The 13,562-nt window shown below is 44.6% G+C and overlaps 1 protein-coding gene across 2 annotated transcripts in view; it reads left to right on the top strand.

Annotated features, from left to right (window-relative positions):
- The first annotated feature begins 1,008 nt into the window (after positions 1-1,008).
- Positions 1,009-13,562, top strand: part of UGT8 (UDP glycosyltransferase 8) — a 34,662-nt gene continuing 22,108 nt past the window's right edge. Inside the window, exon 1 of one of the 2 annotated variants that reach the window (XM_054283787.1) lies at positions 1,009-1,150. The gene's annotated coding sequence lies outside the window, so the exon portion shown is untranslated. Of the gene's footprint in view, positions 1,151-3,056; positions 3,113-13,562 lie in introns of those variants that run through there. The other variant, XM_054283788.1, reaches the window with a different exon arrangement.

Here is a 13,562-nt window from a genome sequence, read left to right as displayed (position 1 = left end):
ATGTGTAAGAGACAGAATAGCTCTTAAAAAGCTGTATAACGAATATAGAGGAAAACTATATGCCCCAAATAAATTGGATTAATTTGAATGAAAGTTGAGTTTCATTTTCTTTTGTGAGCCATCTTGACTAAAATGGAAATCAATTTAAAGCTTATGCTCATTTTTCTTATCATGCTGTTTCATTAACCTATCATTCCAATTTCATTAACTTTTTTGTTTTGTCTGATGAAACTTAAACCTTCACTTTTATTAAAGGAGTAACCTGATCTGTCAAATCAGGAAGACAATCTGACACTTCTTGTCCTTTAAAGCTCATTGCAAGAACTGCAGTGAACGTGAAAGTGAAAAGAAACAGGGAAAGTTTGGACTTTGGAGTGTGTGAGAGGTGAGCGGCAAATCTTGTTGTTTTTTAAGAGCTTTACTGTCTGTCAGCTATGCGATAACAGCTTTATTATATTTTGACATATCATTATTAGATAACGAACAAATAACACGGGAAAAAACCCCAAACCCGCATCCACCCAAACCACACAGACGTGAAACCAACAGGGTAATTAGTGCTTGTATTTAAAGACGGTCGGGGAAGCGAAATCGCGGTAACTACATTAAGTTGGTGCTTAATTGGCTGAACAGTTGAACGTGGCTTGGAGCAAACAGGTCCGGCAGAAGGTATCTCGGCCCCCAGCGAAGGGCTGGATCTGAAGGGCAGCCGCGCTGGGGCCGATTGGTGGAGGCGGTCCCGGTCCCGCCCGCCAGAGGCGGGCCCAGGGGAGCTGCCCTGTGCCGGGAGCTGCCCGCCGTCCCGGCAGCGGGGCAGTGCATGGGGCGGGAGGGCAGCCGAGCCTTTCCCCGGACGCGGGGGCGAGCAGCAGCGCCGGTGCATGCGGTGGGGCGGAGCGGGGGCGGCCTGGAGTGATGCGAAGTTGAGGGAGGACGGAGCCTCCTCTGCTCGCAGGGCAGCCCAGCCCCGCAGCAGGTGCAGCAGAGCCCGGGCGGAGGCACCGGCGGGCCCGGCGCTCTCGGCGCCGCAGCAGCGCCGCAGCCCGGGCCGGGCGGACCCGGCTGAAGGACAAGAGCCCCGAGCGGAGCTGCGCTCGTCGGCCCCTTACCAGAGGCAGCGACGCGGAGGAGCGGCCCTGAAGGGAGAGCGGTGAGGGGCCTCGGCGGTACCGAGGGGGCCCAGAGGTCCCGGCTGCGTTGCGGAGCGGAGGGTCCGGGTGGGGAGGTGGAGAGGCAATGTCGTTCTACCTCGCTGCTTGTCCTAGCCTACCTTCGCCCTCTTCCCTTCCCGCAAGGGGAAGGGTGCCTGCGATGGAGGGTCTGGTGTAGCGGGAGGAGGGAAAGCCGTTCAAGGGGATGGGGTGGGTGAGAGTCGAGGGGCTGAGCGAAAGAGCTGTGGGAGGGGGAGGAGGGCTGAGGGGAAGAGCCGTGGAAGTCGGGGTGAGAAGTGGGGAGCTGAGGTGAAGAGCCGTGCCGTGGGGTGAGAGCTGAGAGAAGGAGACGCAGGGGAGCCGCGTCGATGCGGTGCCTTCGAGCGAGGGGACGGTGTGACCTGAGGAGGGAGTTGAGGGGTGAGGGGGAACGCCATGTCCTGAGGGGCGCCAGAAGGACGCGTCCCTTCCCGCCCTTTTCGTGAGGGGCGCTCGGGCGGGGACACTAGAGGGGCCCGGGGGCGGCGCGCAGCTACCTGTGCGGCGCGGTAGGCGGGCGCTCATTAGCCGGGCTCTGGCGTGCGTGGTCCTTGTCCGGCGCCGCAGCGGCGAGTGCGGGGAAGCCCGGCAGGTGCTGCCGCTGCTCCTTGAGGGAGTTGGAGCGCCGTGAGGGAAGAGGGAGCCGGGGGGGGGGGGGGGGGCTGAGGGGGCGCCCGCCTGCCCAGGGGTCCCTCAGCGGCGGCTCCGCAGCCCTGAGGGGAGGCGCGCGCGAGGGGCTCGGCGCGCGCGGGGCGCTGAGGGCGGGAGCGGGGCCGGGGGGGAACGCGGGCAGGCGCCGCTTTTCGGACGCCGAATTCTGGCCGGTCTCGGCGGGTCCCCGTTTACTATTTGGTGTCGCCGTGAGGGGCTGTCGCCGACAGCGGCCCCGCGGTGGTGTCAGCGCGGGCAGCACCGCGCAGAGCCCCCCCTCCCTCCCTCCCTTGTTGGGTTGCCACCTGGCTTGGGGACGCGGTGTGAGGGACAGCGGGGACCTGGGATGGCTCCCAGAGCGCCTGAGATGCAGTGCCCTCGCTGGATGTTCGCTCCGTTTCCGTCCCAGCCGCTTCTGAAGGAACAGCGTTGCGTAATTGCTGCTGCGCCTCCCGGTTGGGCTCAGAAAGGAGGAAAACGGTGAAGCGTGAACTTTTTGGGCGACACATCGCTGAAGTTGTGGTATTTAAGCGGGTATCGAGTGGCATCTTGTCTCTTATTCTCTAAATAACCTACTCGTTTGAGCCCTGGCTGTGGAACAACAGGGAATTTTTGGGAATTGCGTAGCCCGTTTTGCGTGCTGTTCAGAGTTCCCTGGGGATGGACAGCAGGGAGCAACTCTAGTAGTAGGCATCCTTGAAGGTCTTCTCCTCCAAAGCAAACACCTTGAAATAAATGGTTTTTTATGTCTTTTTCGTGTTATGGCCAAATTACTTAGTTTTGGGAATAATTCACGTGATATTACTTATTTCCAGACTTTTATGCCAACATTTTCTTAGTGTTTCCAGTCTGAAGCTGCCTGCTTTTCCAAGCAATTATCACACAAGGTCACTTAGATTTTTAGCTGAGCTAGTTTTAAAGCACTGACACTACCTAGTGTGCAATTAACCTTTGCTTCACATTTCCTTGTTTTTGTTCGCTTGTTTCAGTCATTGATCCAGGCCGAACACTGGATACTGCAGTGGCTTTTCTTTTCCAAAAGACCAACCAGTTTGTGCTGGAGTCTTGTGCTCAGAGACAGCTTTCATGCTGTTGTGAAAATATTTCAGCTGAAGTACAGGGAAATGATTATTTAGCACAAAATACTTGTGACTTATTTTTCCTTTTTTTTTGTGTGTATGTGTATTTCCTGTTAACAGAAGCTGTTTATAGAACCTGAGAAAAGCAAATATTTGTTTGGTGATGTGTCTGTTAAATATTGAGACTCAGAGGTGAGAATCATGTCAGCGTTTTATAAACAGTAGATTTTATTTTCTTAGGATGCTTCTAAACAGTTGGGTTGCTCTAAAGCAGCATTTGGGTGGAGAAACCCATGAGATTAACCAGGACTGGAGGGGAGGACATCTGAAATGATCCTGCATCCTTCTTCTGTGCAGGGTGATGTCACCTGAGCTCTGAGTCCTCTCCTTGCCTGTGTGAGTGACTTGCTGAGTAAGTGCTAATGGAGCAGTGGGCTGGTTTTGGGCGATGGAACCGCGGCAATTGCAGCTGGGTGCGTGGCTGCTGTGCCTCGCTGGCATGGCTTTGTGTGGGGGGCCTTCCCTGCCCCTGCTGAGACATGCACAGAGGACATGATTTGCTGGAATACTCTTCCTACTACTTGAAGAGTGTTCTGAGCTAATTAAAAGAGTAACAGCCTCTGTCCTGTCTTGGTTATTTTCTCATTGATGCTCTTGACCATGAGATACGTTAGTTTTGACTTAAACTGCTGAGCGTTTGACACCCTTGCCTACCTTTCCTGCTGTTTTCCACTTAGGGCTCTTTAAAGTCCCTTTTCTCCACATTGCTCTTTCTGAAGGTTTCTCCCTTCAGAACAGTACAAGAATTTACCTTGGTTTGTTCCTTATTGGTCAAATCTCTTGTCTTTTACTCACCAGAGAAATGCCACTGCAGTATTAAAGCATATTGGGTTGTTTGTGGTGAGATCAAATTCATGACATGATTAGCAAACGAATTAACTTTTTTCCTCCGGCTCTAGACTTTCAACAAATATTTTTATTTCTTTTTGATTATTACAAAGTCATATTTGTGAAGGGAAGAGAAGTGTGTTTGAGAAATGCTGACACATGAGAAGCATTTGACATCATTCACCCCTTTTGTTGGTATTTCTAGACCTCAGAAAAATTTCAGCATGGATTGACTTCTTATTGTTGTTTCAGAAAGTATCTTTGGGCTGAAAATTGACTTTCTGATATAGCTCCAAGTGTTTGTGAATAGGTATTGTGGAGGGCTCTTCTCCCTGTTTTCCAGGAAGTAAAATCCACTGGAAGCATTTAATAGAATTCTCTGTCCTTCCTCCAGGACAGCTTTGCTGGGAGGAAATTTCCAAGACTTGTGACATAAGGTTTCTTGAACCTTTTGATGAATTGTTTTTGATCTTTTATGACACTTGGATGTATGTCTGTTAAAATGCTCAGGGTGTGAGGTCCTGCTGTTCTGTGTAAGAAATAAGCATTTAAATGATTTGTAGCCCAAACTGTGCCTATAAACTGGTTTGTCATGCCCATAACTTTATTTGTATAGGGAAACAAACATAGCTTTCTTCTTTGCTCTGTGCTGTTCTTTCCTCCTATGAATGATTCAGCTGCACAAAAAATAAGCAACTTAAGACTATTTTCCCTTCTTACTCAGTAACTAAAGAGAGTTAATGGGAAGTCTTGAGTCAGCTTCTGATTCTGAGCTGGAAGTGAGCCTTGATGCCCTGCAAAAACAGCATGCTTTAAAAAAAATGAAATATTAAAGCTGTGTCTTATACTTAGAAGGCGGTAACAGTGTGAGTGTAGAAGTTTGAGGACCTTTCAAGTTTCTTAATTCAAGACTATATTCCATTAGAGAAATTATTTTTACCACCAGTCCTGGAAAAAGTTGTTTATTTCTTATAACTGAAGATGGAGTGCATAAGTGTAACCAAAACTTTCAAACATTGATTGTAGATGTCCAGGATTTAATCTAAACTGCATTTAGATTGAGATGCAGTTACATATTTTGTATTTTGTTTTAGTTTTTTTTGGCAGCCCCCATCTGGTTTGAAAGTTATTTGACTTAAGTCAAATGAATAAGGTGCTTTAGTGCCAGGAGTACCAATTCATGAAATTGATGTTTTTAAAAGTATTGAAAAAACTTTCAACAAAAATTAAGTACTGTCTTTGAAAAAAAAAAAATCACAAAAAAGCTAGCACAAAGCAAACAAAGCTAGCACTTCATCTAGTAGCTGCTTCAGATTTGTGAGTGCTAGGGATTTTTAAAATGAGATAGTTGTTAGAGATCATTGCTGCTGTTTGCAAGGAACTAGATTTTTTTTCTTTTTTGTTTGCTTGGGAAGCCACTTGTGCCAATTGATCAAAATGCAAACATCTGTGCAGCAGTAATTCTTTTTAACAGCATGGTATCCTGAGGTGGACCTTGCAGCAGTACCCTTCTCTGGAGTGTTCTGGGGTGCTGCCCCTGGAGAGCTGGCTCTGGCATGGTCCAAAGTCACCACAGCTTGGTTCAAACCTGTACATCAATGTGCTGTGAATGCCAGCAAAGCTTTACTGAAGGATTACACCCCTGATGAAGCCTTGCTGGTCCGTAGAAGAAAATTATTTCTGGAAACTGAGCTTTGAGGGGTGTGTGGTGATGAGTGTGGTGATTGGTCCCTGGACACAAAACTGTATCACTTTAATCAAGCTTAAAGTGTTCATGTGAAGCTTTGTCCAGACACGTTTTGCTTCCCAGCAGCACAAAGTGGAAAATTCCACGTGTGTTATTTCAGTAACATGTCTGGATACGCCAGTCTAGTGCTTGGGGCATCCATGACTTGGGGGGCTAAAAGGAAACGGGAGCTGTTGCTGTCAGTCTTGTGAGGACTTGTGTGGAAACTTGCCCAAGACAGTTGATGGTTATCTGGGTTTTTTTTTTTTAAGTTGAGAATCTTGAGAAACAGATCTGAGTGTGTAAAATATAGGAGTGGAGCTGTCATATTTCTTTAACCACTCCTAATAAGTCATTAATTACTGCACTTTGTGACAGTTTGGTAATTATTTGCTTGTTTATCAATTAGTTTTATTTTTATGGAAGTACACTTGAGGATTGGAGTATTCCAAATAATTTTGTTGAAGACTATACTTTTATTAGATAAGTCTTGCCTTAAACTCCTTACCAAGGAAATAACTACAGATATAGACTATGAAGTTATTTCTGTTTTAAACCCCCATCAGTAATTTATTGTTCTGTAGTCTTCATGTTGAGAAAGGTTTAGTTGCTTTCCAGAAGTGGAGGAATACCTGGCAAGTGCCATTTTGGTGAGTAGGAACAGACATATGCATGTGTAGAACCACTTAGGTTGTACCTGGATGGATTATTGTTCATTTGTTTTGGTTTTACACCCAGGTTATTCTGGGAATTGTGGTCTTGGAGATGGGAATCATCTTTGTCTTGATCCCGTGTAATCTTTGGATTTATTTTCTCTTTGCCCTAGTGTTTGTGAATTAACAGATTGTAGTTAAGTGTCAGACTGTTTTGGAAAATCGACAAACCTTGTCTTTACATTTTGAATTATACTCTAGATTTTCCTTTCTTGAATTATACTCTAGTCTTACTCAACTACTAGTGCTAGAAATTTGCAGGAAGCTTATGTGTGTTTAAAAATTTTTGTACAGCTGCAGAAACATAAAAAGTCCCAACCCTTACTGGAGTGTGTTTTGTCCCTTCTGAAAGATTCCCAAGTTGGTTTCTGTCCCCTGTAGCTATGGTAAGTGATGTGGTTTTGCTCTTAAAATCAGAATCTCAGGATTAAACTCTACAGGAAAGCTGTTACACTACCCTTTTATCCTTACTCTGGGCCCAGATTCTACCAGGAGATAGTTGAAAGAAGGCACTCAAAATACAAATCTGAAAGCAACACACAACAAGTGAATTTGAAGAAAACCGACCCGTAAATTTCGAAACAGAAGCTGTTAATTAGCAGACTGAATAAGCTAAATGTTTTTGGCATGTGTGGTGGTGTTGCAATTATTTTAATGGAGATGAATAAGAGCAAAGCATGATGAAATGCAGTGTTTTTATTTTATTCCAGGTTGTATTTCCCACTGCTGAAACAAACCTGTGATAGTTTCCTTTGTGATTGTGTTTGTGTGGCTTAAATGTGCTTATTTGCTATAGGATGAAGTCAGAAAAGGAACAAAGAAATTCATTGAGTGCTTCTGGGTGTCATGTGATGGCGTGACCAGGGAGAGCTTGTACCAAGCTGAAGCCAGCTGGAGTGAAAAGCAAAGCATCCCCCCAATAATTATTGAAGTTAAGTGAAAATCCCAGTAAAATGGGTTTCAGTTTAAAACTAACGTTGTCTCAGGGCCTGGGGCTTGTTAGTGAGCCAAAATTCATGCTTGGGTGATGGTAGCACATAACTACAGGCACCAAGGAATTAGGCTCACAGCAAAGTGCACTGCAATTCTTCCAGCCCCTTCTTCAGAGGGTCGTTATAGCAAGGGAGATCCAGTCATTAATTCAAGTACTGAAAATCAGAGTGAGGTTTTTTTCTTTTTTCCTTTTTCCATCTCTTTGGCACTTCGTTCATCTGCTCTTTGAGCCTGTCTTTTGATGCCAGTGTGAGAGCAAAGACACCATGGGCAGCTTTGACCCTTCAGTGGAGGCATCTTTGTCTCCATCAACTCCTGTGGCACTTATGCCTTGTCCTCTCTGCAGGTAGAAAGTTTCCTTTTATTTTCAGCACTTAGTCCTGTGGTGAGTTATTCTGTTCCTGGGCTCTTCAGGGCACAGTGGTCACACAGCAGGAACAGGGATGGTAAAAAATGTCTTCACCAGCACTGGTGTCCCCTGGAAATGTGGAATAAGCTCTGTTGATCCCTCCAGCCCTGATGTCACAGGAATATTTCTGGTTCTTTCTAGTGCAAAATGGCTGCAGCAGGTGGAGGAACTTAATGTTTCAGGTCTGGGTACTTGGAGGGAAGCTCTCCAAGGAGCTGAGGAGACTTTGTCAAGGGACTTGGGTGTTGTTGCCAAAACACAGTGAGCGAGTTCCCAGGAGCTGCGAAGGAAGAGGTGCAATTTGTCAGGGAAGGTTCTCCTGTTGTGTTGGTGAAGCAGACAGATCTCTCCCCCAGGAGTGTGTGTGTCTCACTCACAAGCAGATGGCTCTGGGCTGTGTGCAGGCAGCAGGTGTCTTTGCAAGGTGCCAGGGCTGGGATATCCATGGGCAGCACGGAGCAGAGCTGTGTCACGGAGAGCGCCAATGCGGAGAAATCCGAGCTGCTGCTGCACCCAGTCAGGCTGCCCTGGTGGAAGGCTCGCTGGTTTTGGAGCAGTGTGTGAGTGCTTGGCTTTGCTAATCCTCACCTTGGAAAGTGTTACAAATTATAGGGATCTTGAAATGCCCTGTTTGGGATGCCTGGTGCAAAACAGGGCAAAAAGGACTGGCTGTTCTTGCTCTATTTGCTTTTATTTGGGTTATTGAAATGACTCAAGAATGTGTTTTGATTTGTTTTGATTACCCTACCTGGTAGGTCTACAGAGGTTAATGTTTCACAGGTTTTAAAATCTTGATGAAACTCAATTCCATGCAGTTAGTTGGGCTGAACTTGGAAAATGGATGCTCGTACAATGCTGACCTTCTGTAAAGTTTATAATTTTTGCTGTGCGTTGTTTGCTCAGTTTTAGTGCGTGGAGTGTTAAGGAATGTAGGTCATGTGGAGTGGAAGGTGCCTTGGCCCTGTTGCAACTTAGTTCACCTTATGAAAATATTTAATTAAACTTGAATCCTTTACTCTCAGGGAAATCCGATTTTGACTGATACAGTCACTACTGCCAGTGTTATGACTCCAAAGCATGCACGTTATAAGGCTCTTGATTAAAAGATCAAATTGTTGCTCTTAATAGATTTGGAAATCCTGAGTAGATTTAGAACAGAACCATTATAAAGATAATATTTGTAAGTATTTAATCTTTTTAGATATGATCAGTGTTTTCAGAAGTTTGGGGCAGTTTTCCATAACCATGAAGAACCACAGAGCACTTCTTTCCAAAAGCCAGTGGTGAAGTGTTACCAGGAGTGTTATACTTTGGTCACTTGCTATAAAGTTATTTCAGTAGGACAGAATGCTTTGCATAGGAGTTCTGTTCCCATGGACTTCTGAAAGGTCCATCTACTGGCATGCATTTTGAAAATGTTATGTATGAACTGTAGAACCTTTATTTTGAAGAAGTGCCTCTTCTGCCATGCTACCTGTGAAGTGAGGATTTCTAAAATCCTTTTTCTACCATGGTTGAGTACAAAAGCTTAGGTAAAACCCTTCCATGTTTGATAAAACCTGTTGCACATACAGTAAGTGGTTACTAAAAGTGGTTTCATAAATTGCATATCCTTTGACTCCCTCTTAACAGCTCGTTTGCTGTTTGCACAGCTGACACAGTAAGTCTGACATTGTAATGCCTATAAATCTTCCTCTTTTGTCTGTGGATGAGATGTTCTTGTACTCATTGAAGTGTTTCAACCATTGGATAGGAGCTGTTGTTTGGGAGACTCTACAAAGCAAATGCAGAAACCTGCTCTTGTTGATACATGTGTCTTACTAATTTCTTAATTTATTCATTTAGTTGAAAAAAGGAGCCTGTGGTTGGAAGCCAAATCACACCACTCATCTAAAACATTCCAACACAGAATAGCAATCACACATACACTGTGCCTCAGCAATTAGTAACAGGATGTGTGATAGAGAAAATCTAAGGACATAAACCCAAAGGCTGTACAATGCCTTGTGCCAGAGTCTCTTCCCAGATGATTTCCTGATTTGTTGCTCCCAGGCTCTGCACATTTCTGCATTTCTGGTGCTTTTTTGCTGCTTTTCAGCACACAGGTCACTTAGTACCAAGAGCTTCCTAACCTTAAACTGCAGTTTGCTGCCTCAAGTCAGCTTGTGCAGTGCTGACTGTAATGTTGTAATGCTCCTAAAGGATTAGGGTATTTCGGATTGCCTGTGGAATATGTACAGCACAGCAAACAGTATTATGGGCTAAGAACATGTTTTACATTTCCCTGCCTAAAGGAATGGTTAGGAGGCAAGGTGTTGCTTGAAGATAATGGTCTTCCTTACTGTTGTTTGTTATGCCATTAATTAAAATCCTCCTGTCTCCACAATAAAATTGTATTCTGAAATGTACTGTCAGACATAATGTGGTCAGTGTGTTTTCTCACATAGGTACCATTTCTGGGTGCTCAGCAAAAAAAAAAAAGCTGATGTGGAGTTCTGTTAAATCTTAAAATGTTTGGGGGAAATGTGAAAAATCAGACATGTTGAGGGATGTGCAAAAGAGAAGAGTTTTTGTTTTCTCTGGTCACTCCTTTGGTTTGGAATCAATGCACTTCATGCATATTTGTGTGTATTTGTATTTTGCCTTTATTATCAACTGCGTGTATTTGGCTGGCACAGCTAAGATTTGGGTTGAGTACTGCATTTTTAGCATAGAATCATTCTGTACTCAGGACTAGTGAAACCTTTGCTTTGTCTTGAAGTATTTTATTTGTCTTTCAGCATTATACCTAACTGCAAGTGCCTACTGTTAGTCATTCCTGCCTATCTGGGGCTTGATAAAAGGCTTTGCTTACAGGGCCTTTGGTCAGGCAGCGTGGGTTGTAGGGCTTGGCTCTGTGTTTGTATAAGTGAGGTGTTCACAAGCCTCTGGAGGATGGGTATCATGTTTTACCTGTAAAACTGTTTTTAATAGCAGCTAAAGCAAACAGAACTGCACACAAAGTACGCTCATGTCAATGGAGTTTGGAGTGGCACTCAGTCGGGTAATGTCAGGCAACAATTGGGATCAGTGGTCATTTCCTTCCCTGTTTTAATGCTTCCTTTCTATTGAGAACAGTAGTAAACTATAATCAGCTAATGCTTATGGGTGTTTTTGGTTTTTTCCCAGAGGCAGTTTGTAGTGCTCTCTGTGACCAGTTCTTCTGCAGCTTCCCTCAGCGTTTCTCTTGCTGTGCTTTCAACCACGTGTCTCCTCCTACAGCTACAGTACATTGATCTTGAGAGGAATGAACACCCTGGTTGTGTTTATCTGTGGTGAAGGCTGCAGTTGGGCATGGTGGGGTAGGATTGGCTCTTGAGGTGACACTGCCCTGCTCATGATTCCAGTTTTTTGACCTCAGGTGGGATAACTAAGGCCAAATAGGCCTCACTGGGAGAAAACCACCCTGGCATGGGTGGTTGCTGTATTTAACTGAAAACTGGTCAAGGTCCCTCTACCTGTGTGAAAACTGCATCAGATCTGCAGCTTTTAATGCAAGTTAGTTGCTGATTAAATACACCTTTCTTTTGGAAAAAAGGTAAGATGAAAAAATGATGTTTCTGCCTTTTTGTTCCAGTTGGCTCAGACAGTAATGTCAAGTTTTAGGGAGTTTACAGCTCCAAGAGCAGTTTGTGTTCTTCCTTCTAAAATAAGGAGTTTTGTGTAGTGAGCTGTAGTAAAGGGAGGGGGACAATACTGAGACCAAGATGAGGGAATAAATCTATATGTTAGCACCACAACTGTGGCAATTGCTGGTTTGCTGAATTACATGAAAATCTCACATTTCCCTGCTTTAAAAAATAATATTCCTGGGATGCACACATTAGCCTTCCATTTGGGCATAGTCATTTCATTGCTAATCAGCTCCCAGATTTGGGCTTGCAGAGGTGGCAGCCTGTTCCTTTAACCTGTGCTGTCTCTGGGGAATGGTAATGAGTAATTTGAGCCCTTTGGGTAAGGTGAGTGATCAGCAGCTCGGAGATTGCTCTTTGCTGTCAGAGAGCCGCTGCTGTTTGGGATGAAGGGCACCTTTCCCAGAAGAGGTCCTGCTCAAACTGCCCAGGTAAACCTAGCAAACCTCAGATCTCAAAAAAGGCTGAATGGGAGGGAGGAACTCAAAAAAGCAGATTGAATCGCTGAACTGAAGCTCTGTCAAACTTCCTTTGCTGCTTTTGAAGTCAGGAGTGTTCTTGGTTAGTGAATAAAAAGGACACTTTATGTCCTTATGTATAAGAACTGCTTAATCTTTTGAGTAGTGATAAATGTGGGTGCAGTTTGCATTCAGGCTGTGCTGGATGGAGGCGAGTGAGAGGCTCTTCCGCTTCTGGATCTCTCTACCATGGAGGAAAATGTGGATAATGATATTGCTGGCATGAAAATAGCTATTTCTGAGTTTCAGAAAGAGCAGGTAGGCAGCCAGGAGTGTAAAGCGGGAGAAAGCCCTCAAACACGCCAAAAAGTTCTATTAGCAGTGATTAGCAGATTATTAAGGATTGGCAGCAAATCTAAATGTAATCTTGGGTACGTGTTCTAGGACTGTAATTGACTGTTATACCAATTATTACTTGGAATTCATCTAAAATAATTTAGGATTGATGTTTATATAAATGACATTAAGTCTTAATGTTTAAATTAGTATTCTACAAGTCAGCTAGCACTACACTTATTTCAAAGTCATTACTTCATTTCCACATTGCCCAGCCTTCAAGTATCAAACTTTGTGACAAAGGGGGGAGAAGATCCTCCCTCCTATATTTTAATTCTGAAAGTCGTTATTTTCTGTGTAGTCACACTTCTTGTTGTAGGTTCTGCTTGGTTCTTCTGGGTGAATGGAAAAATACTTCCTTAAAAAAAAACTAGTTGTGATTTAGAAGTGTTTTGGTCAGCTGAAAACTGCTCCAACAGTCTGACTGTTCAGGAGTGTGCTTGATTTTCTGTAACACTTTAAAACTCATGCTTCCTCTTTCATTTGAAAACCCCCACACAGAAGTCATTAAACTTACTCCAACAGCTGCTCATAAAGTTAAAGGCATATCAAGAAGTTAAACATTAACTTTTTCTTGTTATGCTGCAATAGGAAAACCCTTTACAATGAGTAGTTGATTTCACTACTATAATGCCACTCTGCATCTGGCCTTTCTCCATATCTTTGTTTTTGGGCCTTTTTGGCTGAAAGGAATGGCTTCAATTCAGTGATGATTTTATGGATGTTGTTTAGTTGGGTGTTATGTTTTGGGGTTTTTTTTAAGTGTTAGCAAATTTGGATTTTCCTTTTCACCCTCTTGGTTAGTGAATACCCTCTGTAATAAAAGAATGTTGCATGCCAGCTCAGATGCCAAAACAGTCACCTTTAATGGAGGCAAATCCTAAGAAGAAGGACTTAAGATAGAAGTACAAAATGGTTTTATATTGTCAACCATCTTAGAGAAATGCATCATTCTGTGTCTCTGGGCTTTTTTTTCCTCTTTTCTCTCAGGACACCTGACAGTTGCTTTCATGCTTCTGGTGTGCAGAAACAGAAGGCAGTTGCATTGGATGTTGATCCTGTTTATTTCTTTTGGCCAGTGATTTGTTCTGGGAGTTGACAGCTGGATTGTGGCTGGGAGTTAGTAGGAAGAATCCCTGACCTCTGGTTTTGACTAGCTGGCTTCAGCTGAGCACCGCCTTGGCCTTGTCCTGACACTTGTAAAGACTTCTGTGCCTGGGCGCTGTCTGCTGCTTGGGGAGATGGGCTGAAGCAGAAATTCCCACTGGAATAGGCAAGTGTCCCAGGGGAATACCTGCTGTGCTGGGGGAGCTCACTGCTGAGGGCCCTTGGAGTGGGGGAGTGTCTGGGAGAGAGCCTGGAGCTGAGCTTGGGGGGTTGTGTGTTGA

This window comes from Melozone crissalis, unplaced genomic scaffold, assembly GCF_028551555.1.
Source record: "Melozone crissalis strain CALT ecotype California unplaced genomic scaffold, PUWL_Pcris_2 ptg000039l_1, whole genome shotgun sequence".
Classification (NCBI taxonomy): domain Eukaryota; kingdom Metazoa; phylum Chordata; class Aves; order Passeriformes; family Passerellidae; genus Melozone; species Melozone crissalis.
This window is presented reverse-complemented; position numbering and strand designations above follow the sequence as displayed.